The sequence below is a fragment of the Aegilops tauschii genome, chromosome 1 (assembly GCF_002575655.3).
Source record: "Aegilops tauschii subsp. strangulata cultivar AL8/78 chromosome 1, Aet v6.0, whole genome shotgun sequence".
NCBI classification, from domain to species: Eukaryota; Viridiplantae; Streptophyta; class Magnoliopsida; order Poales; family Poaceae; genus Aegilops; species Aegilops tauschii.
The window spans coordinates 456,088,258-456,115,499 of record NC_053035.3 but is presented as its reverse complement, the minus strand read 5'-3'; positions in this window follow the sequence as shown (position 1 = coordinate 456,115,499).

The following is a 27,242-nucleotide window of genomic DNA, read 5'->3' as shown; positions in this document are numbered from 1 at the left end:
TTCGATCGTCTTCTCCATGGAGGGAACAAGCCGAAAATGACCCCGTTATTCTTGCCCCGATCTGAAAGATGACGTGGTGGGGGAACTCATTGATCGATGCGACGTCATCACCTTGGCTAGCATGGCAGGTTTGTTCAAGACCATTCTCGACTCAACTAATAACATCATTACAAGGAACCCAAGGGTCCAGGTGCGGTTTGATCTCCCTTATCTTTTTCGCTATAAGCCTGTTCGCATGGGCGCGGACGACGGAGGCCTCGCCTTGTGCAAGTTGATGCCGCTTGATAACGATACGTGTGATGTCAAGATGCCATCGCTTCAGGGTAAGGCCTGGGCTGGCGCAAATGGAGATTGGGTTGTTTATATTGGGTACAATTGCGAGTGGGAACTTGTGAATGTGTACACTCGTCAGCGGATTCCACTTCCAAAAATCTCCGAGTGCCCTGAGGTTGAGCACACAGATGATCTACGTACGTTCAAATACGATCATGGTGACTGTCGTCTACGGAAGATAGCAATTTTCTCGAGTTCCCAACCACTCGTGGAATTAGAAGAACAATCAAGTTGTTGCTATCTTCGACAAGCTTGTTGCCGTCCTTCGTGGTTCGACTGGATGGATATTGCTCAAAAATCAGTTTCTATACACGGATGTGTATTGTGATGCAATTGAATACGAGGGTCTTGTGTTTGCTGCCACCACTCGTGGCACTATTTTTGCATGGGATCCTCATAGTTTCGGTACGTTTGTCTTCCACCGTAATTATAATTGTTTCATCCACATGCATGCGAGTTAGCAAGTTTCCCTTCTCTACTAATTAACCTTCTTCTTGTGTTTCCAAGGTCCTGTGAACATTCCACCACCTATACTTGAAAATTTTTATAACCAAGGGGGAGATGACGATGGTGATGATTACGAGCATGAGGACGAGCAGGGCCCATATGCTCACTGGCGGTTGGCAACTAATTCCGATGGATCACCCCTTCTTGTCTGTATACAGCCCACTGCTGATGTTACTACTGAGGGAGCAGGTGTTGTCTCCCATGGTCGCACTCTTCGGACCTATTCCAACACCCGTTGCATGGTATTCGGGATGGATACTAGTGTGCTAGCGCCAACACCTTCTCCTTGGTACAATACTGATAGTCTTGGAGCAAATTCGCTCTTCCCTGGACAAAACTATCCAATGATGGTGAAAGGCGATCCAACTGCTGTTGACACAATGTTACTACCATTTATGAGAAGCAACTGTGTCTATACGTCGGACATTGCGGTGGTTCCCTACCCTGGTCGTGATATAGTAGGCCGCTTCAGCCTGGATGATCAGTCCTGCGTTGGTCTTGAGATTGACAGTAGCTGGCTCTTCCCAGATAATCGCTTGTGGTTCAAAGCAAGCGTTTCCAATGCCGAGGATTGGTTGAGTTGAAGTTCAATTCATTGCTTGTTATTTGTTGTGTGATGAAAACTTTAGTATTTATAATGTATCCTCGTTGTCGTTGTGGGTTGATGACCTATTGTATGTAATAAAATCATATGTCTGTGATAAACTTACTAAATTTATGAATGGCTTTTGAGTCGCTTCTCTGAGTGGGTGCTGCGACGAGGCAAAAATATATTTTCCGAATACATAATTGTACGTGCATTGCAACAGGTTATCGGATGAGGCCAATCAACAATAGTACACTATTTGTACTAGCTTCATATGCTGCACTATCTCTACGTCTACGTACATAATACATCAAGTTTTAAACTTGAGACCAGCCACCCATCCTCACAAAGAACACTATTTAACCTAGCACAGACTCCAGGAAATTTGGCCACAGTGTGAGGTGGGCCATATGTTAATGTGTTCGCTGTACGTAACCAGCACCTCGAATCCTCGATACTACTACTATAAGTAGTAGGAGTAGTAGGGTGGCATGGGCCAGAACAAGCATTCACGCACAGGAGTACGGCACACGCCACCAGCACGACTTCCATCTGACACCATATTTCTTGGAGTCCGTGCTACAGCAATCTCTTCAATCTCGTCATTTCTCTAACTCAGCCATCGCGCGGCGGGCGAGGTGGGAGTTTGACGATGGTCAGTTTCCTCAACTGCGGCCCCACTTGTAAGGCCAACTCCAACGCACGACCCCAAACGGACCTCCGTTTTGCCCGGATTCTGTCCGTTTGGGTAGGGCAATGGGGTCGTGTCCGGGCCATTTCTCGGATACGGTGGCTGTGCGCCGAACGCGCGGACGCATCCCGACTGCGTACATTTTTCTTTGCAAACACATATCTTTTTTTCATCATTGATTTTTTGGTACATGGAAATACATCACGAAAATTTTGACTAGAAAAGCAAGACCAAAGAAAACAAGAACCAAAAGAATACATTTTAGAAGATATCCAACTTCCATAACTGCTCATGTAAGTTGGATTAGTGCCTTCTCGATGCATTCATTGTTGATCTGCGGAGGCTCGATCTTGCGTGCTTCTTTCTTCTTCGAGTGTAAAGAAGTAGACGTGTCTAGCCTCTATTCTATCAACAAGTTCACTAGTCTCATCTCTAGCCTCTATGCTAGCTAAAAGTGCTAGAACATCTACTAAATTGCGCTATATCAATATATCGTTGTACTCTTCTTCCCAATACCAAAACTTGCATCCATTCTACACAATAAAATTTTAAGTTAGCACAACTAGTCTAATCCGAGAGCACAACCGAAGATTTGGTCGAGTTCTTCCTCCTTTTGCCGACACGTGGGACATCCAGCATCCAGGTCGTGTCATGCAAGAAAATAGAGTGGTAGTTGAAGCCATGTGATGTGCATCTTGGGTTAAACTGTAAATAGAATCTTACTACTCTTGAGTAACTCCAAAAGCGGCCACCGAAGATCTTTATTGGATTTGTTTTTCATCACCAGCACATCAAGGTGAAAGATGTGCAGGTTCAGTGGGTCCTCTTGCGTTTTCACTGACATGTGGGACCGCACATGAGCAACAGACGATGGGAACCGCGCGTCTGCTGGCTGGCTGAGAAGAGAGATCGAGGAGGGCTGAGCACGGACTCCAGGAAATTTGTTCTACGTAACCAGCACCTCGATATAGTGGGGTGGCATGGGCCATAACTAGCATTCATGTCTAGCAGTACGACACACGCCACACACACGAGTCCCATTTGACACCAATTTTCTTGGAGTCCGTGCTACATCCATCTCTTTGTGGCACCCCGGCTCAGAGCGACCGGTTTACCATGCATTGCCAGCCCAGAGACCATGTCTTCTGGCAACACACAACATCTTGGTACAGAAAACAACCGCCTTATTGATGCTAGCGGACCAGACTTTATATTACAACAGTTATCGAGGCCAAGCGGCACGCTCGGTGCGGCTGAACAATATGTACATTATTTAGTGAACATAAAGGGGCCTCGATCATAACAACTATGCGGCAGTGGAATAACGTCGTAGCGGAAGCTCCATATCACAGGGACACTGATGTGGACACGATCTAGACTCGAGCAGCGCTCCTCTCCAACGAGACTTTCCTGAAATCTGGCATGACACGCCAGGTCAGTACATTGAATGTACTTGCAAGCTCACAACATGCATAATCATAATGGCAAACAATATCATGATACTTAACCAATTAATAATAATGCAACACTATATGTCAAACATGCTGTGATCATGATCGAACGTCCCTCGGGACAACTTACCAACCGTGATCATTCTTGGATCACAAACAAACCATCAACGTGGTCTTAACAAGAGTAACTCGTGATCCTTACGGCGATCACAACCACGACCAAAATTTGGTCCCGAACATCGCGATGGCCTTTCTGCCATCCTCATCAATGCAAAGTTCATAGCTTAGTGTGAAAATTTTATTAAACGTTGACTCATGGTGGGACCTACTAGGAGGTGTCCGTGACCGTGGACTCAGCTATCGATAGATTATACACTCTGCAGAGGTAGCACACTGTACCCACACCACGGAACCCATGGCCTCGCACTCCCATTCGGGTCGACCAACGGCATTCCGACGAAACCCTTCCATTGCCATGACACTCTCCCGGCCACTCCGACCCAATACCCAGCGGGCTAGTCTTGGGTGGCCCCCTGTCTACCAAAGACACACCGACCACCGTCGTGGCCAAAACGATCCCACTCGGGGACCCGGTATCATAATCTCAACAACGGGCACACAAGGTTATGCCTGCTTACCGGGCTAGGGTAAGCACGACGTAACCTTCCCTAGGTGGTGGCACCGACCAGAGGCAATGTCAATGGACCGAATCAAGGCCTTCCCACAAAGGCAAATGTGGTTGCACTGGGAAAAACTCGATTCAGTGGCACCATGACCCAGTCAACGGTATATTCAAGTTGAGTTATATTCAGGTTCAACTTAAAATGAAAATGACTGGTGCCATAGCATGCCATGAAATGCAAAACTACACATGCATCACTTAACAACGAAAATGACCGATGTCATCCATATTCACACTAAGCATAAACTTCAGCAACTCATATTACTTTGCTGATCAGGATACTCACATATTAACCAAAATATTTTGCAGCAAGTTTAATATTTTCTCATGCAAGAACGTAACTCCGATTAATTTCTCACATGAATAACAAAGATTTTACCACAAACAAATCCTAATTTCTTTACCAACCAAGTGAGGTTCAAACATTCTGTAAGTCAAGTAAAATGACTAAACAAGTACTTAACAGAATATTTTCTTAGCTTTGCTTTACCAACTAAGCTAGTTTCCACATTCTGTAAATCAAGCATATTAACTAAGAAACACTTAACAGAATATAAATAACATAGTAGTTATTTAAATGCATGGATTAAATATTTCATTCAAGTAAGAAAATCATAAATATTGAAATGACACCATGAAAATGTTGATGTGGCTTGCCTTAGTGCAGATGAGGTTCACAAGCCTTCTGGTGATCCTCAAGACAACCTTCACCCTCTGAAAATACTTTTAAACATAAAAAGAAAATATCAAGAACACTTCTGAAAATCACCAGAAATTCTAAACAGCTCAGAAAAATCTCATCTTTGGTGAGCTGCTAGATTTCTTTGGAAAGAACAAGATGCAAAAAGAATCAATTCATTTGGACTTATGGTTGAGGAGTTATTGTTGTTTGAAGTGTTTTGTAAATTCAAATGAATTTGAATAAAAATAAACAGACTGGGGGGGTGACGTCGAAGGCGTAAAGCCCAGGGGCGCCACCACTCATACCGCTTCGCGCGCGTACAGAGTGGCTGACTAGCAGGCCCCGCTAGTCAGGTGTGGAGGAGGGGAGAGGGAAACAGAGGGAGTCGCAGCTCCGCCGGAGCTCTCGCCGGCGACGAGGACTCCTTGGCCAAAACGGGAGGGAGGGATGGAGAGAGGGGACGGTGGCGCACCTGCCCTTACCCGTAGCGTAGCTAGGGGTGGTCGGATGGCGTCGGAATCAACCTCGCAAGCGGAGGCAGAACACGGTGGCCGCCGGAGATGAAGAAGACGGCGAGCAAAGGCTACTCCAGGAGCTCCAGAGGGGCGGGACAGCTTCACCGGAGAGGGGCGGAGGCCCTGGAAGGGTCGCCCTGGCCTGGGAGGGGCTGGAGCTAGCGCGGCGACCAGAGGGGATCGTCGGCGAGCTCGAGCTTGAGGACGGCGGCCCGGGGCCTGCCCGGCCGGGCTACGGCTTCCTACTCGCTTGTGGGGTGTGTGGGAGTGCTGGATGGTGCTCGAGGAGGCTGGGGCGGCTCTATTTATAGGCGAGCGGCGAGGGGGTTTCGGGCTCTGCCGGTGGACACCTGTCCACGGCGCCCGGTGACGAGCGGCGTCAGTGAGAGGGGGAGAAGGCGACGCAACTCACGCGGCAACTGTGGGCGGACGGAGACGAGCACAGGAACGAGGAGAAGGCGACGAGCAGAGTGCGCACCGCACTGTTGGGTTGGTCGGACCGTGCCCGTGCTCGCTGCGGCGAGCTCCGGCGTCGGCGAGCGCCAGAGGGGAGTTAAGGGAGTTGAGACGAAGATGGTGGCGAAGTTTGGTGCGCTACGACAGTCGGGGAAGCGAGCATGCGCGAAACAGAGCGCTCGGCGGCACTCAGAGCGCGTCGACACGCATGCCAGCACCCCTGGACGAACGCGGTCACCGCGTGGACTATGACATCAGGCCGAGCTAAGCCTAAACTTCATGTCTGGCGTGTTGTTCGTGGTAGATTGAGATGTTACCACGCTTTGGTTTGGATCCAGGTGCAGTAGAGAAGTTTTTACACGCCAGGTAAGTTTCTGGTCAGTAACTTTGAGAGGTTACTGAGGTCAAATGGCTGGGAGTTAGAGGCTGTGCTTTGGAGGTTAGCCAAGAGTTACTAAGGTGAAAATGCACAAGAAAACCCAGGCACAATGGAGCAAGTAAAATGGTAGTTGCTGTAGAAACCACCATTTCTGTCCAGAACAGAAAATATTTTCTGTAGCAAAAATATTCCAAAAAGTGATGAAATATTTTTGCTCACGAAGGTGCCCTAGGGTTCAAAGAATATTTGTGAATTATCTCAGATTTTTCTGGGCCATAAAAATTAGGGTTGCTTTGGAGCATATTGATCTGGCTAGGGTTTTTGAGAGAAAAATGAATATTTTTCATTTAAGAAAAATATTGCAAAGATTATTTTGGGATGGATCAGAAGGGGAATGATGATTAGGGAGGGAAATGAAGCACTTGGGTGAAAGCCAAGGGTACCCAAGTGTTTAAGTCCATATGAAAAGATTCAAAAACTCCAAGTTTCAAATTGAATCCAAATAAAAATCAAGCAAATGAGAGAGGGCAAAAACCAGGCTGTCACAAACCTCCCCCACTTAGAATGAATCTTGTCCTCGAGATTCGGTTGCTTGGGAAAACCACTCTGGATAATGTGACTGCAGAAATTCTTCCTGCTCCCAAGTTGATTCTGACTCTGTGTGATGCTCCCACTGAACTTTGTAAAATTTCCTTACTTTACTGCGAGTGACCCTTTCCATCTGATCCAAAATTCTGAACGGTCTCTCTTCATAAGTTACATCATTTGCCAATTCTACCTTAGCCATAGCATTCCTTTTCTCAGGCGGGGATATGCATCGTCTCAGTTGTGAAACATGAAACACGTTGTGCACGTCTGCCAACTCAGCGGGTAGTTCCAATTGATATGCAATAGTACCCACTCAAGACATAACCGGGAATGGACCAATAAATCCGGGGACCAACTTTCCACGAGTCTGGAATCTCTTGACTCCTTTCATAGGAGTGACTCGGAGGTATACGTGTTCTCCGGGTTCAAAACTGACCTGTCGGTGCTTTGCATCATAATAACTTTTCTGTCGAGATTTGGCAAATTGCAATCTGTCTCTGATTTCCTTAACTTGTTTCTCAGCTTCCATCATGAGATCTGTTCCGAAGATACGGCTATCTCCCGTTTGAGAGCAATTTAAAGGAGTGCGGCACTTACAGCCATACAGAGCTTCATACGGTGACATTTTTAGACTGGTCTGGAAACTGTTGTTATAGGAAAACTCGGCATATGGCAAGCAGTCTTCCCATTTAGGTCCTTGGGCTAAAGCACAGACTCGCAACATATCTTCGAGTATTTGATTTACTCGTTCTATCTGTCCATCCGTCTGAGGATGATAAGCAGTACTATATTTTAGTGTTGTCCCCAAGGCTTGATGGAGGCGTGACCAAAAAGCGGAGGTCAACAGGGAACCTTGGTCGGAAGTGATAGTTCGGGGTACTCCATGCAGACTGACTATTCTGGATACATACAGTTGTGCAAGCTGATCTGCTCTGTATCTGGTGCTGATCGGAATGAAGTGAGCAACCTTGGTTAGGGTGTCCACTATGACCCAGATTGCATCATTGCCTCGCTGAGTCTTAGGCAATCCCGTAATGAAATCCATACAAACGTCATCCCATTTCCATTGTGAAACCGGCAGCGGTTGGAGGAGTCCGGCTGGCTTCTGATGCTCTGCCTTCACCTTGTTGCATATGTCACAACAGGCTACAAAATAGGCAATCTCTTTCTTCATTCCATCCCACCAGAATATTTGTCTAAGGTCCTCATACATTTTCGTACCTCCCGGGTGAATGGAATATGAGGATTTGTGTGCTTCTGACAGAATTTTCTTCCTTAAATCCGGTTGATTGGGTACACAAATCCGTCCACGGAATCGGAGGGTACCGAATTGTCCTTGGAGAAATCTGGGGTCTTCTCTGCCATCTGGCCATCGGCACGTCTTTGCAACTCGGTGTCAGCTGGCTGGGCCTTGCGGATTTCTGCCTCAAGTGTGGGGGTAACTTCCAAAATATTCGCGAGGCCAGCATCCACTATGACCAGGTTGAGCTGAGCGATCTCCTCTTGGAGTTCGGGCAGCAAGGATCTCAATATGACATTTAAGTTGACGAGCTTTCGACTGAGTGCATCGGCAACTACGTTGGCCTTGCCCGGGTGGTAATTTATTCCAAGGTCATAATCCTTGACCAACTCTAGCCATCTTCACTGACGGAGGTTTAAATCTGGCTGAGTGAAGATGTATTTGAGACTTTTGTGGTCGGTAAAAATTTGGCACCTTTTTCCAATGAGGTAGTGTCTCCAAATTTATAGCGCATGAACCACCGTAGCCAATTCCAAATCATGAGTGGGATAATTTCCCTCGTGGGGTCGTAGCTGTCGTGATCCATATGCTACTACCTTGCTGTCTTGCATAAGTACGCCACCAATACCTTGCCTGGAGGCGTCACAATACACATCAAAACTGCGATAAATGTCTGGAAGAGTTAATACGGGTGCGGTTGTCAGCCGTATCTTTAGCTCATTAAAACTTTTCTCACAGTCCTCCGTCCATTCAAACTTCTTATCCTTTTTGAGCAGCTCTGTCATGGGTTTAGAAATCTTGGAAAACCCTTCAATGAAACGACAGTAGTATCCAGCTAATCCGAGAAAACTCCGGATCTACGTCACAGTCGTGGGCGGCACCCAATCGAGCACATCCTTTACTTTGCTCGGGTCCACGGCTATACCTTCAGCGGATAATACATGTCCGAGAAACCCAACTTGCTTGAGCCAAAATTTGCATTTACTGAATTTGGCATATAACTAATGGTCGTGGAGTCATTGTAGCACTGCTCGGAGGTGATCCTTGTGCTCTTCTTCACCCTTGGAGTAAATGAGGATGTCATTGATGAAGACTACCACGAATTTGTCGAGGAAGTCCATGAATACTCTGTTCATCATGTGCATGAAGAAAGCAGGGGCATTGGTGAGACCAAAGGACATCACGGTATATTCATAAAGACCGTACCGAGTAGTGAATGCGGTCTTAGGAATATCCTCCTTTTTAATCTTGAGTTGGTGATATCCAGTCCGTAAATTGATCTTAGAGAATACTTTAGCCCCACTGAGCTGATCAAACAGATCATTAATCCTTGGCAGTGGATATTTATTTTTGATGGTGACCTCATTCAGCTGGCAGTAATCTATGCACATGCGGAGACTGCCATCCTTTTTGTCCATGAAAATAGCAGGTGATCCCCACGGTGACGACCTAGGACAAATATATCCTTTCTGGAGCAATTCATCAAGATGTTTCTTTAGCTCCACTAATTCTGATGAGGGCATTCGGTAGTACTTCTTGTATAACGGTGCAGTTCCGGGCACAAGATCTATTGCAAATTCCAGTTCCCGATCTGGTGGCATGCCTGGCAGTTCTTCTGGAAATACATCAGGGTACTCGCTGACCACAGGGATTAATTCCAATTCTGCCACAACAGTGCAAACGAATTCTTGCTTGGGTATATTCTTGCGAGCATAGAATTTAGTAGGCTGCCCATTCAGACTGGTCAAAGTAACTTCTCGGGTTGGCAGTTTATGCAAACTTGTTATTTGGTCAACCAATTCATACCCAATATAATATCCAACTTTTCAGACTCAATGATGATCAGAGAGGTTGGAAAGTAGACTTCATTGATATTGATTTCCAGATCTCGGCAGACCAGATTGCTCTTGATTATAGATCCCGGGGTTTGTACCAGCATATTTTTGCCCAAAAGCATACAAGGAAAGTTGTTTTGGACAGCAAAAATCCGAGAAATAAAAGAATGGGAAGCCCCAGAGTCAAATAAAATTACGGCAGGTATGTCATTAACAGAAAACATACCAATGACGACTTCTGGCTTCTCTTGGGCTTCATCGGCGGAGATATGATGCACGTGCCCAGTGAAGTTTTGCTGGGTTGGCCATGACTCCATAAAGTTGACTTGTGGCCTGATTAGGGCATTCGCCTTGTTGTTCTTGGGGCACTGTCTGGCATAATGTCTGTTCTGCCCACAATTGAAGCAAGAATTATTGCGCTGACGCTCTTCATGTATTGGGTTGGTCACGACATTCTTGACTTGAGTGGTGGTCTTGTTAACATTCTGTTGCCAATTTGGCTTGTATTCCACCTGAGTCTGCTGCCAGGTACGAGCCTTTTGCACGGGTTGCCCATCCTTCTTTGGCTCAAACTTACGCTTGTTGTCGTTGTTAACAGGCCTATTATCTGACATAAGCTTGTGCTCCCGTTCAGCAATGAAAGCCTTGTTCACCAGAGTTTGGAAATCTGGGAAATCAAGCATACTGAGAGTACACCGGAGTTGCGGATTTAAGCCTCCAAGAAATCTGTCAATCTTCCTTTCTTCAGTGGCCACGTCATAAAGAGAGTAACGGGCCAGATGATAGAATTTTTGCAAATATTCACAAACAGACTGATTTCCTTGGACGAGTGCGAGAAACTCACGATGCTTGGTCTTCGTAACTCCAGTAGGGATATGATATTTCCGGAACTGATCCTTAAACTTTTCGCAGGTGATTTCCTCATCAACATGCCACATGGCTTTTGTATTTTCCCACCATATGGCAGCTGCGCCTTCAAGGTAATGAGTTGCAAATAGAACTTTATCATTTTCTTCAGTACGAGCAATCTCAAGCTTTTTCTCAATGGTACGCAACCAATCGTCTGCATCCAATGGGTCAACAATCTCACTGAAACTGGGTGGCTTGGTCCTTTGAAAATCTGACAGCTTTGAGTGATGACCGTTCTGATTTCCATTCTGTCCAACCATAGCTTGCACACTTCTTAATATTTCAATCAGATCATTGTTCCTTCTTTCCTCAAACATACGCAGAATTTGCTCGGTGGAGGGCGGATTTGGTGGTGGAGGTGGTGGCGGAACATACGGTTCGGGAGAATGTCCTGCCTGTCGTGCGGAACGACGAACATGAGTTCCCTCACGAACGTTGCTACTGCTGCCTCCCCGCGTCATCCTATTGTGGATTTTCCCAAGACAACACAATCGAGATGAGAAACATCCAAGAATAAATTGGGGAAAAGCCAGCAACAAATCCCGGAAGAAAACAAAAGCGCGAAGAAAATACGGCGAATAAAGTCCCAACATAATTATACATAGACTCATACATGAAAGATAAACAACATGCCAGGTTCAGCTACTCTCATACATGCAACGAAACATCATGACTCATAAGACTACATCCGTACATCATCCGGACGAGTGCGAATACTCAAAGATACTACTGCTCTACTGGTGCTGCGGTGTCCTCCCCTGAAGCGGTCTCGGATCCTGAACTGACATGGTTAACGGAAACCTCCGGGTTAAAGGTAACACGATGGCGCTGCCTCGAGGGCTCTCCCTCAGGGGCAGGGGTAGGATGAAGCATCGGGGCTACAGGAGTAGCGACAAGTGAAACCCACTCGGCAGGAGTACTGAGAGGATTCACAGCCGAGACGCCCGTGCTACTCGGAGGAGTAACCGGCGAAATTGGGGAACTAGAACTGGCTGGAATATAAGGGGTAAATCCTAGAGAAGATGGAGTAGTGGCAGATCTAGTAGTGACTAAAGCAGCGGCTAAAGCAGTAGGGGCACGAGTCAGCTCTCGAGCCAGCTCGTGGATCATAAGATAGCTAGCAGTGACATAACGAGCAAGGTGGCTAGCAACACTATCAGACTCCGGATCAATGATAGGGAAACGGACACGACCGTTGTCGTGCAGAGATGGGTAGTAATAGAACCCTGGGTGGTTCTGCATTCCGACCTCGTTGTAGCGAAGCTCGACAAGGACCTCGAATGCAGCAAACTGGACAGCCTGAGAAGCGGTGGAGGCGTAACCGCTCCGAGAAGTATGAGTGTAAGAGCTGGAATCGAAACTAGTGCGTAGAGTGACCACTGCGTGATACTCATACAATGAATCAGCTAGATGCTCCCGGTACACATGATAGACTGGGTCGTCTCCAAGAGGGTACAGCCGACGCCACACATTGCGAAGGAGGTGCGGTGACGTGTACGGCATCAGCTGCAACTGGCACGGATACGGCACCGGAGCCATCTACACTCACAACCATTAGCAGGTTAGCACAAAAATATAAACCATATGCATGCAATGCAACGACCAGCTAAAATTCTACCGGCACTCAACTTAAACTCGTATCTAACGTCCAGTTAACACGTCGCAGTCTAACATGGCCTACAGTTAGCACAGCTCTGATACCAAGCATTGTGGCACCCGGCTCAGAGCAACCGGTTTACCATGCATTGCCAGCCCAGAGACCATGTCTTCTGGCAACACACAACATCTTGGTATAGAAAACAACCGCTTTATTGATGCTAGCAGACCAGAGTTTATATTACAACAGTTGTCGAGGCCAAGCGGCACGCTCGGTGCGGCTGAACAATCTGTACATTATTACAGAACATAAAGGGGCCTCGATCATAACAACTACGCGACAGCGGAATAACGTCGTAGCGGAAGCTCCATATCACAGGGACACCGATGTGGACACGATCTAGACTCGAGCAGCGCTCTTCTCCAATGAGACTTTCCTGAAATCTGGCATGACACGCCATGTCAGTACATTGAATGTACTTGCAAGCTCACAACAGGCATAATCATAATGGCAAACAATATCATGATACTTAACCAATTAATAATAATGCAACACTATATGTCAAACATGCTGTGATCATGATCGAACGTCCCTCGGGACAACTTACCAACCGTGATCATTCTTGGATCACAAACAAACCATCAACGTGGTCTTAACAAGAGTAACTCGTGATCCTTACGGCGATCACAACCACGACCAAAATTTGGTCCCGAACATCGCGATGGCCTTTCTGGCATCCTCATCAATACAAAGTTCATAGCTTAGTGTGCAAAATTTATTAAACGTTGACTCATGGTGGGACCTACTACGAGGTGTCCGTGACCGTGGACTCGGCTATCGATAGATTATACACTCTGCAGAGGTACCACACTGTACCCACACCACGGAACCCATGGCTTCGGACTCCCATTTGGGTGGACCAACGGCATTTCGACAAAACCCTTTCATTGCCATGACACTTTCTCGGCCACTCCGACCCAATCCCCAACGGGCTAGTCCTGGGTGGCCCCGTGTCTACCAAAGACACACCGACCACCGTCGTGGCCAAAACGATCCCACTCGGGGACCCGGTACCATAATCTCAACAACGGGCACACAAGGTTATGCCTGCTTACCGGGCCAGGGTAAGCACGACGTAACCTTCCCTAGTTGGAGGCACCGACCAGAGGCAATGTCAATGGACCGAATCAAGGCCTGCCCACAAAGGCAAATGTGGTTGCACTGGGAAAAACACGATTCAGCGGCACCATGACCCAGTCAATGGTATATTCAAGTTGAGTTATATTCAGGTTCAACTTAAAATGAAAATGACCGGTGTCATAGCATCCCATGAAATGCAAAAGTACACATGCATCACTTAATAACGAAAATGACCGATGTCATCCATATTCACACTAAGCATAAACTTCAGCAACGCATATTACTTTGCTGACCAGGATACTCACATATTAGCCAAAATATTTTGCAGCAAGTTTTAATATTTTCTCATGCAAGAACGTAACTCCGATTAATTTCTCACATGAATAACAAAGATTTTACCACAAACAAATCCTAATTTCTTTACCAACCAAGTGAGGTTCAAACATTCTATAAGTCAAGTAAAATGACTAAACAAGTACTTAACAGAATATTTTCTAGCAAATTTTAATCATTTTATTTATGCAAGAACATAACTTTAAATAATTACTAACATGCATAAAAAATATTTCTATCATCACCACAAATAGATCTTAGCTTTGCTTTACCAACTAAGCTAGTTTCCACATTCTATAAATCAAGCATATTAACTAACAAACACTTAACAGAATATAAATAACACAATAGTTATTTAAATGCATGGATTAAATATTTCATTCAAGTAAGAAAATCATAAATATTGAAATGACACCATGAAAATGTTGATGTGGCTTGCCTTAGTGCAGATGAGGTTCACAAGCCTTCTGGTGATCCTCAAGACAAGCCTCACCCTCTGAAAATAATTTTAAACACAAAAAGAAAATATCAAGAACACTTCTGAAAATCACCAGAAATTCTAAACAGCTCAGAAAAATCTCATCTTTGGTGAGCTGCTAGATTTCTTTGCAAAGAACAAGATGCAAAAAGAATCAATTCATTTGGACTTATGATTGAGGAGTTATTGCTGTTTGAAGTGTTCTGTAAATTCAAATGAATTTGAATAAAAATAAACAGACTGGGGGGGTGACGTCGAAGGCGTAAAGCCCAGGTGCGCCGCCATTCGTACCGCTTCGCGCGCGTACAAAGTGGCTGACTAGCGGGCCCCGCTAGTCAGGTGAGGAGGAGGGAAGAGGGAAACAGAGGGAGTCGCAGCTCCGCCGGAGCTCTCGCCGGCGACGAGGACTCCTTGGCCAAAATGAGAGGGAGGGATGGAGGGAGGGGACGGTGGCGCACCTGCCCGTACCCGTAGTATAGCTAGGGGCGGTCGGACGGCGTCGGAATCAACCTCACAAGCGGAGGCAGAACACGGTGGCCGCCGGAGATGAAGAAGACGGTGAGCAGAGGCTACTCCAGGAGCTCCAGAGGGGCGGGACGGCTTCACCGGAGAGGGGCGGAGGCCCTGGAAGGGTCGCCCTGGCCTGGGAGGGGCTGGAGCTACCGCGGCGACTAGAGGGGATCGCCGGCGAGCTCGAGCTCGAGGACGGCGGCCCGCGGCCTGCCTGGCCGGGCTACGGCTTCCTATTCGCTTGTGGTGTGTGTGGGAGTGCTGGATGGTGCTCGAGGAGGAAGGGGCGGCTCTATTTATAAGCGAGCGGCGAGGGGGTTTCGGGCTCCGCCGGTGGACACCTGTCCACGGCGCCCGGCGACGAGTGGCGTCAGTGAGAGGGGGAGAAGGCGACACAACTCACGCGGCAACTGTGGGCGGACGGAGACGAGCACAGGAACGAGGAGAAGGCGACGAGCACAGTGCGCACCGCACTATTGGGTTGGCCGGTCCGTGCCCGTGCTCGCTGCGTCGAGCTCCGGCGTCGGCGAGCGCCAGAGGGGAGTTAAGGGAGTTGACACAAAGATGGTGGCGAAGTTTGGCGCGCTACGGCAGTCGGGGAAGCGAGCACACGCGAAACAGAGCGCTCGATAGCACTCAGAGCGCGTCGACACGCATGCTAGCACCCCTGGACGAACGCGGTCACCGCGTGGACAATGACATCAGGCCGACCTAAGCCTAAACTTCATGTCTGGCGTGTTGTTCGTGGTAGATTGAGATGTTACCACGCTTTGGTTTGGATCCAGGTGAAGTAGAGAAGTTTTTACACGCCAGGTAAGTTTCTGGTCAGTAACTTTGAGAGGTTACTGAGGTCAAATGGCTGGGAGTTAGAGGCTGTGCTTTGGAGGTTAGCCAAGAGTTACTAAGGTGAAAATGCACAAGAAAACCCAGGCACAATGGAGCAAGTAAAATGGTAGTTGCTGTAGAAACCACCATTTCTGTCCAGAACAGAAAATATTTTCTGTAGCAAAAATATTCCAAAAAGTGATGAAATAGTTTTGCTCAGGAAGGTGCCCTAGGGTTCAAAGAATATTTGTGAATTATCTCAGATTTTTCTGGGCCATAAAAATTAGGGTTGCTTTGGAGCATATTGATCTGGCTAGGGTTTTTGAGAGAAAAATGAATATTTTCCATTTAAGAAAAATATTGCAAAGATTATTTTGGGATGGATCAGAAGGGGAATGATGATTAGGGAGGGAAATGAAGCACTTGGGTGAAAGCCAAATGTACCCAAGTGTTTAAGTCCATATGAAAAGATTCAAAAACTCCAAGTTTCAAATTGAATCCAAATAAAAATCAAGCAAATGAGAGAGGGCAAAAACAGGCTGTCACACTCTTCTCCCTCCTGTTTTCTCAGCCATCGCGCGGTGGGCGGGGTGGGGGTTTGCCGATAGTCGGTTTTCTCAACTGCGGCCCCAGTTGTAAGTGAAAATGCAACACAACACGCATTCCCCCTTGTGCGGCGTGCCGGACCAACCGTGTGGGGGTGCGACGCGAACACGGCAGGCTTTTCCTTTTGAACTTGTAACTTGTAAAATTTGGTTCTGCTCCATGGCGCGACCGATAGATAGAAATAACAATTTTGCCTAGAGTAATGAGAAGTTTGGTTCTGGCGCGGTTCATGCATGGAGTACGTACGAAATTTTTGAAGTTGATGCAAAAGGTAAGATAATTACTAGTAGTACCATATACTACTACATGGATTTGACGGAAAGATAAAGATACATACGGATCCATCAACGACATCCTCACGCCCTAGTGCACCGGGTCACCAACCGACGTGTGAGTAGCAGCGGCGTTGGCGGCAAGCTCAACATGCTTCTAAACAATGCTGTCCAAGGGCGCCCTGTGGTCCAAGAAGGCCAGCGTCCTATTGTCCTCCTCTTGCATGTAGTAGTCCTTGTGGACGATTTGCGCGTAGACGTGGGTGATTATGTCGATGGTGTCTTGCTGCGCCAGGCGCTGCGCGGCGAGCGCGACCTCGAGGTGGACATTCTCCGGCGCGACGGCGGGCAGTCGCAGGGCTACCAGTGCGTCGAAGAGGTTGTCGCCATAGAGGCCGTTGAGGGTGGTAGGCATCATAGAGCCTGGGCGCGTGGGCTGGAGGCGTACATCAAGGTTGTTCGCGAGCTTCTTGATGATGGTGAACTTGTCGAGGAAGCCGACGAGGACCTCGTCGAACAAGGAGACGAAGCTGTCGTCCAAGCGGCCCCCGCCCTGGCGGCTCAAGCACTACGTGGAGACGTTCCTCGGTGCCGGGCCGCAGGCTAGCATCGTGGACCATCTGGCATAGCCGGCTGATGCTCGCGCTCATCGCCTCCATGGGTCTAGCTTCTAGTCAACTGATCTTGCGATTGTAGTGATCACTCTTGCCCTTGGGTGCGTAGGATTTCGTAGATTGGACTTGCGGGAGCCTTTATATGAGAAGTGCAGACTGCGTTGAATTCACGTGCGTGTTGGCCATCTACTCCTCGCCCCTCTACTGCACCTGCCTTTGGCTGTATGACAGGTTGGCCAGCCACCCGTTGGGCCCATGTGTCATACACCCAAAGGCAGGTGCAATAAGTCAATGAAGCTGGGCCCCCCTCCATGCTGGTGCAGTATAGTCATCTCACTGGACCTCTAGTTGGGGCCAAACGAAAGAACTTTGATGGATACTGGTTTATTGGTCCCCTTTGCATTTTGCGCCAAGTTTTGACCTTTGATTTAACTAATAAAATGTTAATGCATGTAACAAAAAATGTTGTGTAAGTCACCTTACGAAGACCAAATAACCCCAAAACACTTAGGCACGGTACATTAACTCCCTCCTCGTTTCTTATTTCCTGACGTATCAACCAATGAGAGATGTGCGCCGTGCATGCTTTCAATGACTTGAGACTAGCAAACATCACATGCAGTGGTTAGTTCATTGCATGTAATCCTATTAAGTAGCAAAAGGACATTAAGTTATCTCGCTGATAGGAATAAAACAATACACCATGTATTTATTTACAGAGGGAGTAGTACAATTTTTGTGACATGCATTACTAGATATTGCTAGTCAAATACTAAATCCAGATGGACGTGGTAGTACTACTAAATCCAGACGGTGGCGCTAGTACTAGTAGTAGTACTACCAATGTAGTAGCACTGTACTACCCATTGGTCAAATTATTACGTGCTGCTCCTCACAGTGAAGTGACAAGACCCTACGCCGGAGATGACACCTGAGTATAGGCGCCGTGTTCGGCATATCATAGTCAGCCTCATCGTCTGCAGTCACTATCATCATGACTGTAGACCTAGCCTGCTTACAGCTAGCCGTGTTTGACATAATTTCCCGTGCGTAGATGCCCATGCATTGCACGGAACACCAAGATTGGGGGGTGGACGGCGCCGGCAGCGGCCATCGCGCCAGATTTTTCCATGGCCTTCTAGATGTGGTGGGGAGGAGATAAGGCTGATTTTGAGAGACAAGGAGTTGTTTGTAAATAGGGAACATGTGCGGGCATGTTTTTGCAAAACTGGAGAAGTTTGGTTTGTATGCGTCAGATCTAGATCCGGCGGCTATTGGTGAAAGATGGCGGGCACAACATCATCACCAACTCAGGACCTGTTTGATTCGCAGGATTTTGAAAACGCAGGAATAGGACACGGCAATATTGCAAGTTTCAAATTGATATTACAAATGTTAGGAGTAATGCTGTGATACGTCCATTTTGCATCATGCTTTTATATCGATATTTATTGCATTATGGGCTGTTATTACACGTCAATACTTATGCCTATTCTCTCTTATTTTACAATGTTTACATGAAGAGGGAGAATGCCGGCAGCTGGAATTCTGGGCTGGAAAAGGAGCAAATATTAGAGACCTATTCTGCACAGCTCCAAAAGTCCTGAAACTTCACGGAAGTCATTTTTTGAATTAATAAAAAATACTGAGCGAAGAAAATACCAGAGGGGGCCCACACCCTGGCCACGAGGGTGGGGGCGTGCCCTACCCCCTGGGCGCGCCCCTGCCTCGTGGGCCCCCTGGCAGGCCTCCGGTGCCCATCTTCTGCTATATGAAGTCTTTTACCCTGGAAAAAATCATAAGCAAGCTTTTGGGAAGAAACTCCGCCGCCACGGGGCAGAACCTTGGCGGAACCAATCTAGGGCTCCGGCAGAGCTGTTCTGCCGGGGAAACTTCACTCCGGGAGGGGGAAATCATCGCCATCATCACCACCAACGATCCTCTCATCGGGAGGGAGTCAATCTCCATCAACATCTTCACCAGCACCATCTCCTCTCAAACCCTAGTTCATCTCTTGTATCCAATATTTCTCCCAAAGCCTCAGATTGGTACCTGTGGGTTGCTAGTAGTGTTGATTACTCCTTGTAGTTGATGCTAGTTGGTTTATTTGGTGGAAGATCATATGTTCAGATCTATTATGCATATTAATACCCCTCTGATTATAAACATGAATATGATTTGTGAGTAGTTACGTTTGTTCCTGAGGACATGGGGGAAGTCTTGCTATAAGTAGTCATATGAATTTGGTATTCGTTCGATATTTTGATGAGATGTATGTTGTCTTTTCTCTAGTGGTGTTATGTGAACGTCGACTACATGACACTTCACCATTATTTGGGCCTAGAGGAAGGCATTGGGAAGTAATAAGTAGATGATGGGTTGCTAGAGTGACAGAAGCTTAAACCCTAGTTTATGAGTTGCTTCGTAAGGGGCTGATTTGGATCCATATGTTTCATGGTATGGTTAGGTTTACCTTAATACTTCTTTTGTAGTTTCCGATGCTTGCAATAGGGGTTAATCATAAGTGGGATGCTTGTCCAAGAAAGGACAACACCCAAGCACCGGTCCACCCACATACCAAATTATCAAAGTAACGAACGTGAATCATATGAGCGTGATGAAAACTAGCTTGACGATAATTCCCATGTGTCCTCGGGAGCGCTTTTCTCTATATAAGAGTTTGTCCAGGATTGTCCTTTGCTACAAAAAGGATTGGGCCATCTTGCTGCACTTTATTTCCTTTCATTACTTGTTACCCGTTACAAATTACCTTATCACAAAACTACCTGTTACCGATAATTTCAGTGCTTGCAGAGAATACCTTATTGAAAACCACTTGTCATTTCCTTGTGCTCCTCGTTGGGTTCGACAATATTACTTATCGAATGGACTACGATAGATCCCCTATACTTGTGGGTCATCAAGACTCTTTTCTGGCGCCGTTGCCGGGGAGTGAAGCGCCTTTGGTAGGTGGAATTTGGAAAGGAAAAATTTATATAGTGTGCTGAAATTTACTGTCACTTGTTACTATGGAAAGTAGTCCTTTGAGGGGCTTGTTCGGGGTATCTTCACCCCGACCAGTAGATCAAAGAGTTGCTCCTCGACCTAATGAACCTACTGAAAATGTTTACTTTGAAATTCCTTCGGGTATGATAGAGAAACTGCTAGCTAATCCTTTTGCAGGAGATGGAACATTGCATCCCGATTTACACCTAATCTATGTGGATGAAGTTTGTGGATTATTTAAGCTTGCAGGTATGCCCGATGATGTTATTAAGAAGAAGGTCTTGCCTTTATCTTTGAAGGGAGAGGCATTGACATGGTATAGGCTATGTGATGATATGGGATCATGGAACTACAAACGATTGAAATTGGAATTTCATCAGAAGTTTTATCCTATGCATCTTGTTCATCGTGATCTTAATTATATATATAATTTTTGGCCTCGCGAAGGAGAAATCATCGCTCAAGCTTGGGGGAGGCTTAAGTCAATGTTATATTCATGCCCCAATCATGAGCTCTCAAGAGAAATGATTATTCAAAAAAATTTATGCTCGGCTCTCTCTCAATAATCGCTCCATGCTCGATACTTCTTGTACTGGCTCTTTTATGATGAAGACTATTGAATTCAAATGGGATTTATTGGAAAGAATTAAACGCAACCCTGAAGATTGGGATCTCGACGAAGGTAAGGAGTCAGGTATAACACCTAAGTTTGATTTTGTTAAATCTTTTATGGATACCGATGTTTTCCGTGAATTTAGCACTAAATATGGACTTGACTCTGAGATAGTAGCTTATTTATGTGAATCCTTTGCTACTCATGTTGATCTCCCTAAGGAGAAGTGGTTTAAATATAATCCTCCCATTGAAGTAAAAGTAGTTGCACCTATTAAAGTTGAAGAAAAGACTATCACTTATAATGATCCTGTCGTTCCTACTGCTTATATTGAGAAACCACCTTTCCCTGTTAGAATAAAGGATCATGCTAAAGCTTCAACTGTAGTCAACAAAAGTAATATTAGGACACACAAAGCCCCTGAGCAAGTTAAAGTTGAACCTAAAATTTCTAAGGTTAAAGATCTCTTGGCTGATAATATCGATGGGCATGTTATTTACTTCTGTGATGAGACTGCTATAATTGCTAAACCTGGTGTTGAAGATAAACATAGACTTGTGGTAGGCATGCCTGTTATTTCTGTTAAAATAGGAGATCATTGTTATCATGGCTTATGTGATATGGGTGCTAGTGCAAGTGCAATACCTCATTCCTTATATAAAGAAATTATGCATGATATTGCACCTGCTGAGATAGAAGAAATTGATGTTACAATTAAGCTTGCCAATAGAGATACCATTTCACCAATCGGGATTGATAGAGATGTTGAAGTCTTGTGTGGGAAAGTTAAATATCCTGCTAATTTTCTTGTTCTTGGTTCCCCACAAGATAGCTTTTGTCCCATCATATTTGGTAGAACCTTCTTGAATCCTGTTAATGCTAGGATAGACTGCGAAAAGGATGTTGTTACTATCGGTCTGGGAGATATGTCTCATGAGTTTAACTTTGCTAAATTTCGTAGACAACCCCTTGATGAGGAATTGCCTAGTAAAGATGAAATTATTGGTCTTGCTTCTATTGTCGTGCCTCCTAATGACCCGTTAGAACAATATTTGCTAGACCATGAAAATGATATGTTTATGAATGAAAGAAGGAAAATAGATGAAGTATTCTTTAAACAGGGACCTATTTTGAAACACAACTTGCCTGTTGAAATCCTAGGGGATCCCCCTCCACCCAAGGGTGATCCCGTGTTTGAGCTTAAACCATTACCTGATACTCTTAAATATGCTTATCTTGATGAAAAGAAGATATATCCTGTTATTATTAGGGCTAACCTTTCAGAGCATGAAGAAAAGAAATTATTGAAAACTTTGAGGAAGCACCGTGCTGCTATTGGATATACTCTTGATGATCTATGTCAACACTCTATGTCAACAGAAAATAAATTTGGAGAAAGACGCCAAACCAGTTATTGATCACCAACAACGGCTAAATCCTAAGATGAAAGAAGTGGTAAGAAAGGAGATATTAAAGCTCCTTGAAGCGGGTATAATCTATCCCATTGCAGATAGTCAATGGCTAAGTCATGTCCATTGTGTCCCTAAGAAGGGAGGTATTACTGTCATTCCTAATGATAAAGATGAATTGATTCCGCAAAGAATTATTACATGTTATAGGATGGTAATTGATTTCCGCGAATTAAATAAAGCTATTAAAAAAGATCATTACCCTCTGCCTTTCATTCATCAAATGCTAGAAAGATTATCCAAACATACACTTTTTTGCTTTCTAGATGGTTACTCTGGTTTCTCTCAAATACTTGTGTCAGCTGAGGATCAAGAAAATACCACTTTTACTTGTCCTTTTGGTACCTTTGCTTATAGACGTATGCCTTTTGGTTTATGTAATGCACCTGCTACCTTTCAAAGATGCATGATGGCTATATTCTCTGACTTTTGTGAAAAGATTTGTGAGGTTTTCATGGATGATTCTCTGTTTATGGATCCTCTTTTGATGATTTCTTAAGCAACCTTGATCGAGTTTTGCAGAGATGTGAAGAAACTAATCTTGTCTTGAATTGGGAGAAGTGCCACTTTATGGTTAATGAAGGCATTGTCTTGGGGCATAAAATTTCGGAAAGAGGTATTGAAGTTGATAAAGCTAAAGTTGATGCCATTGAAAAGATGCCGTGTCCCAAGGACATCAAAGGTATAAGAAGTTTCCTTGGTCATGCCGGTTTTTATAGGAGGTTCATTAAGGACTTCTCTAAAATCTCCAGGCCTCTGACTAATCTCTTACAAAAAGATATTCCTTTTGTCTTTGATGATGACTGTGTAGAAGCATTTGAAATACTTGAGAAAGCATTAATTTCTTCACCTATTGGTCAGCCACCTGATTGGAATTTACCCTTTGAAATTATGTGTGATGCTAGTAATTATGCTGTAGGCGCTGTTCTAGGGCAAAGAGTTGATAAGAAATTACATGTTATCCAATATGCTAGTAAAACTCTAGACAATGCCTAGAGAAATTATGCTACTACTGAAAAAGAATTTTTAGCAGTTGTATTTGCTTGTGATAAGTTCAGACCTTATATTGTTGATTCTAAAGCAACTGTTCACACTGGTCATGCTGCTATTAAATACCTTATGGAAAATAAAGATGGTAAACCTAGACCTATTAGATGGATTCTCTTGCTACAAGAATTTGACTTGCATATTATTGATAGAAAGGGAGCTGAGAACCGCGTTGCAGACAACTTGTCTAGGTTAGAGAATGTTCTTGATGATAGCTTTCCTGATGAACAATTAGCTGTCATAAATGCTTCTCGTGCTACTCCATGGTATGCTGATTATGCTAATTATATTATTGCTAAATTTATACCGCCTAGTTTCACATACCAGCAAAATAAAAAGTTTTTCTATGATTTAAGACATTACTTCTGGGATGACCCGCACCTTTATAAAGAAGGAGTAGATGGTGTTATTAAACATTGTATACCTGAGCGTGAACAGGAACAAATCGTATGCAAGTGTCACTCCGAAGCTTATGGAGGACACCACGCTGGAGATAGAACTGCACATAAGGTATTGCAATCCGGTTTTTATTGGCCTACTCTCTTCAAAGATGCCCGTAAGTTTGTCTTATCTTGTGATGAATGTCAAAGAATTGGTAATATTAGTAGACGTCAAGAAATGCCTATGAATTATTCACTTGTTATTGAACCATTTGATGTTTGGGGCTTTGATTATATGGGACCGTTTCCTTCCTCTAATGGGTATACACATATTTTAGTTGCTGTTGATTACGTTACTAAGTGGGTAGAAGCTATTCCAATTAGTAGTGCTGATCATAAAACCTCTATTAAGATGCTTAAAGAAGTTATTTTTTCTGAGGTTTGGAGTCCCTAGATATTTAATGACTGATGGTGGTTCACATTTTATTCATGGTGCCTTTCGTAAAATGCTTGCCAAGTATGATGTTAATCATAGAATTGCATCTCCGTATCACCCGCAGTCTAGTGGTCAAGTAGAATTGAGTAACTGATAGCTCAAATTAATTTTGCAAAAGACTATTAATAGATCTAGAAAGAATTGGTCTAAGAAACTTGATGATGCATTATGGGCCTATAGAACTGCATATAAAAACCCTATGGGTATGTCTCCGTATAAAATGGTTTATGGAAAAGCATGTCACTTACCTCTCGAACTAGAACATAAGGCATATTGGGCCATTAAAGAGCTCAATTATGATTTCAAACTTGCCGGTGAGAAGAGGCTATTTGACATTAGCTCACTTGATGAATGGAGAACTCAAGCCTATGAGAATGCCAAACAGTTTAAAGAAAAGGTTAAAAGATGGCATGACAAAAGGATACAAAAACGTGAGTTTAATGTAGGTGATTATGTGTTGCTATTCAACTCTCGTTTAAGATTTTTTGCAGGAGAACTTCTCTCTAAATGGGAAAGTCCTTATTTTATCGAGGAGGTCTATTGTTCCAGTGCCATAAAAATCAACAACTTCGAAGGCACAAATCCGAAGGTGGTGAACGGTCAAAGAATCAAACATTATATCTCAAGTAATCCTATAAATGTTGAAACCAATGTTATTGAAACCGTAACCCCGGAGGAATACATAAGAGACACTTTCCAGAATGTTTCAGACTCTGAAAAGGAATAGGTATGTGGTACGGTAAGTAAACCGACTCCAAAACAGGTCTAATGGCAATTTTTCTCCGTTTTGGAATATTTAAGAAAATAGGAAAATAAGAAGTAGTTCGGGAAGGCCACGAGGCTTCCACGAGATTGGAGGGTGTGCCCTACCCCCTGGGCACGCCCCTGCCTCGTGGGCACCTCATGTGCTCTCCGGACTCTGTTTTCTTGCACGATACTTTTGGTTAGTAAATATTCATTGTATAATCTCCCAAAGGTTTTGACCACCGTACCACGCAAATATCCTCTGTTTTCATTTCAAGCTGTTTTCTTCCAGGGTTGTCAAGGCCAGACATCATGTCGTCCCCCTCCTCCAACAATAGTGACAACGATGCTTGGCTAATGAAGATAGAGCTGAAGAGAGAAGAACCCGGGAAGATCAACAAGGAAGATGGGATTAAGAAGTCCATGGAGGACCAAGTTCCGGCAGTAGAAGACATCCTTCAACTTGATCACAATCTTCTTACCCCAACTGAGATCGAAGCTTTCAAGATGATTGAGTTAGCTCGTATACAAAACAAGCATCTCACACGTGAAAATCTTTTGTTGAAGGAGTATATGATCGCACTCAAGGGCATTATCCGCAAATTGGAGGATCTCCTACGCTCAATGTGCGACTGTCCATCATCACCTCCATCTCCTTCACCAGGAAAAGAGATATACTCACATGGGTATGGGCACTCCCCTTGGCAACTGCCAAGCTTGGGGGAGGTGCCCCGATATCGTATCACCATCACACCTATCTTTACCGTTTTTCTTAGTTCGATCCTTTTGGTAATATCTTGATCTAGTAGAATAAAAGTATTATATGATTTAGTTTTGAGTTTTGCTTCATGATCCTTCTATGTAATCGAGTCCGTGAGCTATACATAATAAAGATTAGTGTTGACTCAAGGGCTTGATTATCTTGCTATGATCTTGAGGGAATAAAAGAGAAAGAAAGAATAAAAAGAAGTAAAGAGATCATATCGATCTTATGGAGAGTAATGACTTCACATATAAAGAGTATGATGAATAAAAGTTGTTGAGAGTTGACAAACATAGTTTTGGTCATCGTTGCAATTAATAGGAAGTAATAAAGAAAGATAGGTTTTCACATATAAATATACTATCTTGGACATCTTTTATGATTGTGAGCACTCATTAAAGTATGACATGCTAAAGAGTTGATGTTGGAAAAGGAAGACAACATAATGGGTTAAGTTTTCTTATATCCGAAATAATGTATATTGTCATGGATCATCCAACATGTTGAGCTTGCCTTTCCCTCTCATGCTAGCCAAATTCTTTGCACCAAGTAGAGATACTACTTGTGCTTCCGAATACCCTTAAACCCAGTTTTGCCATGAGAGTCCACCATATCTACCTATGGATTGAGTAAGATCCTTCAAGTAAGTTGTCATGTTGCATTGCAATAAAAATTGCTCTCTAAATATGTATGATTTATTAGTGTGGAGAAAATAAGCTTTATACGATCTTGTGATATGGAAGCAATAAAGGCAACAGACTGCATAATAAAGGTCCATATCACAAGTGGCAATATAAAGTGACGTTCTTTTGCATTAAGATTTCGTGCATCCAACCATAAAAGCACATGACAACCTCTGCTTCCCTCTGCGAAGGGCCTATCTTTTGTTCTTGTCTCTTACCTTATGCAAGAGTCATGGTGATCTTCACCTTTCCTTTTTACATTTTATCCTTTGGCAAGCACATTGTGTTGGGAAGATCCTGATATATATATATATATATATATATATATATATATATATATATATATCCAATTGGATGTATGTTAGCATGAATTATTATTGTTGACATTACCCTCGAGGTAAAAGGTTGGGAGGCGAAACTATAAGCCCCTATCTTTCTCTGTGTCCTATTAAAACTCCATAACCACAAGTATTGCGTGAGTGTTAGCAATTGTGAAAGACTAAATGATAGTTGAGTATGTCAACTTGCTGAAAAGCTCTTATATTGACGCTTTACGATGTTATGATAAATTGCAATTGCCTCAATGACTGAGATTATAGTTTGTTAGTTCTCAATGAAGTTTCCGATTCACACTTGACATTGTGAATAGATTATTAATTGAGCATAAGAAATCATATGACAATATATATATATATATATGTTGCTGTTATAAGAATGATCATGATGCCCTCATGTCTGTATTTTATTTTATCGACCCCTCTATCTGTAAACATGTGGACATATTTATCGTTATCGGCTTCCGCTTGAGGACA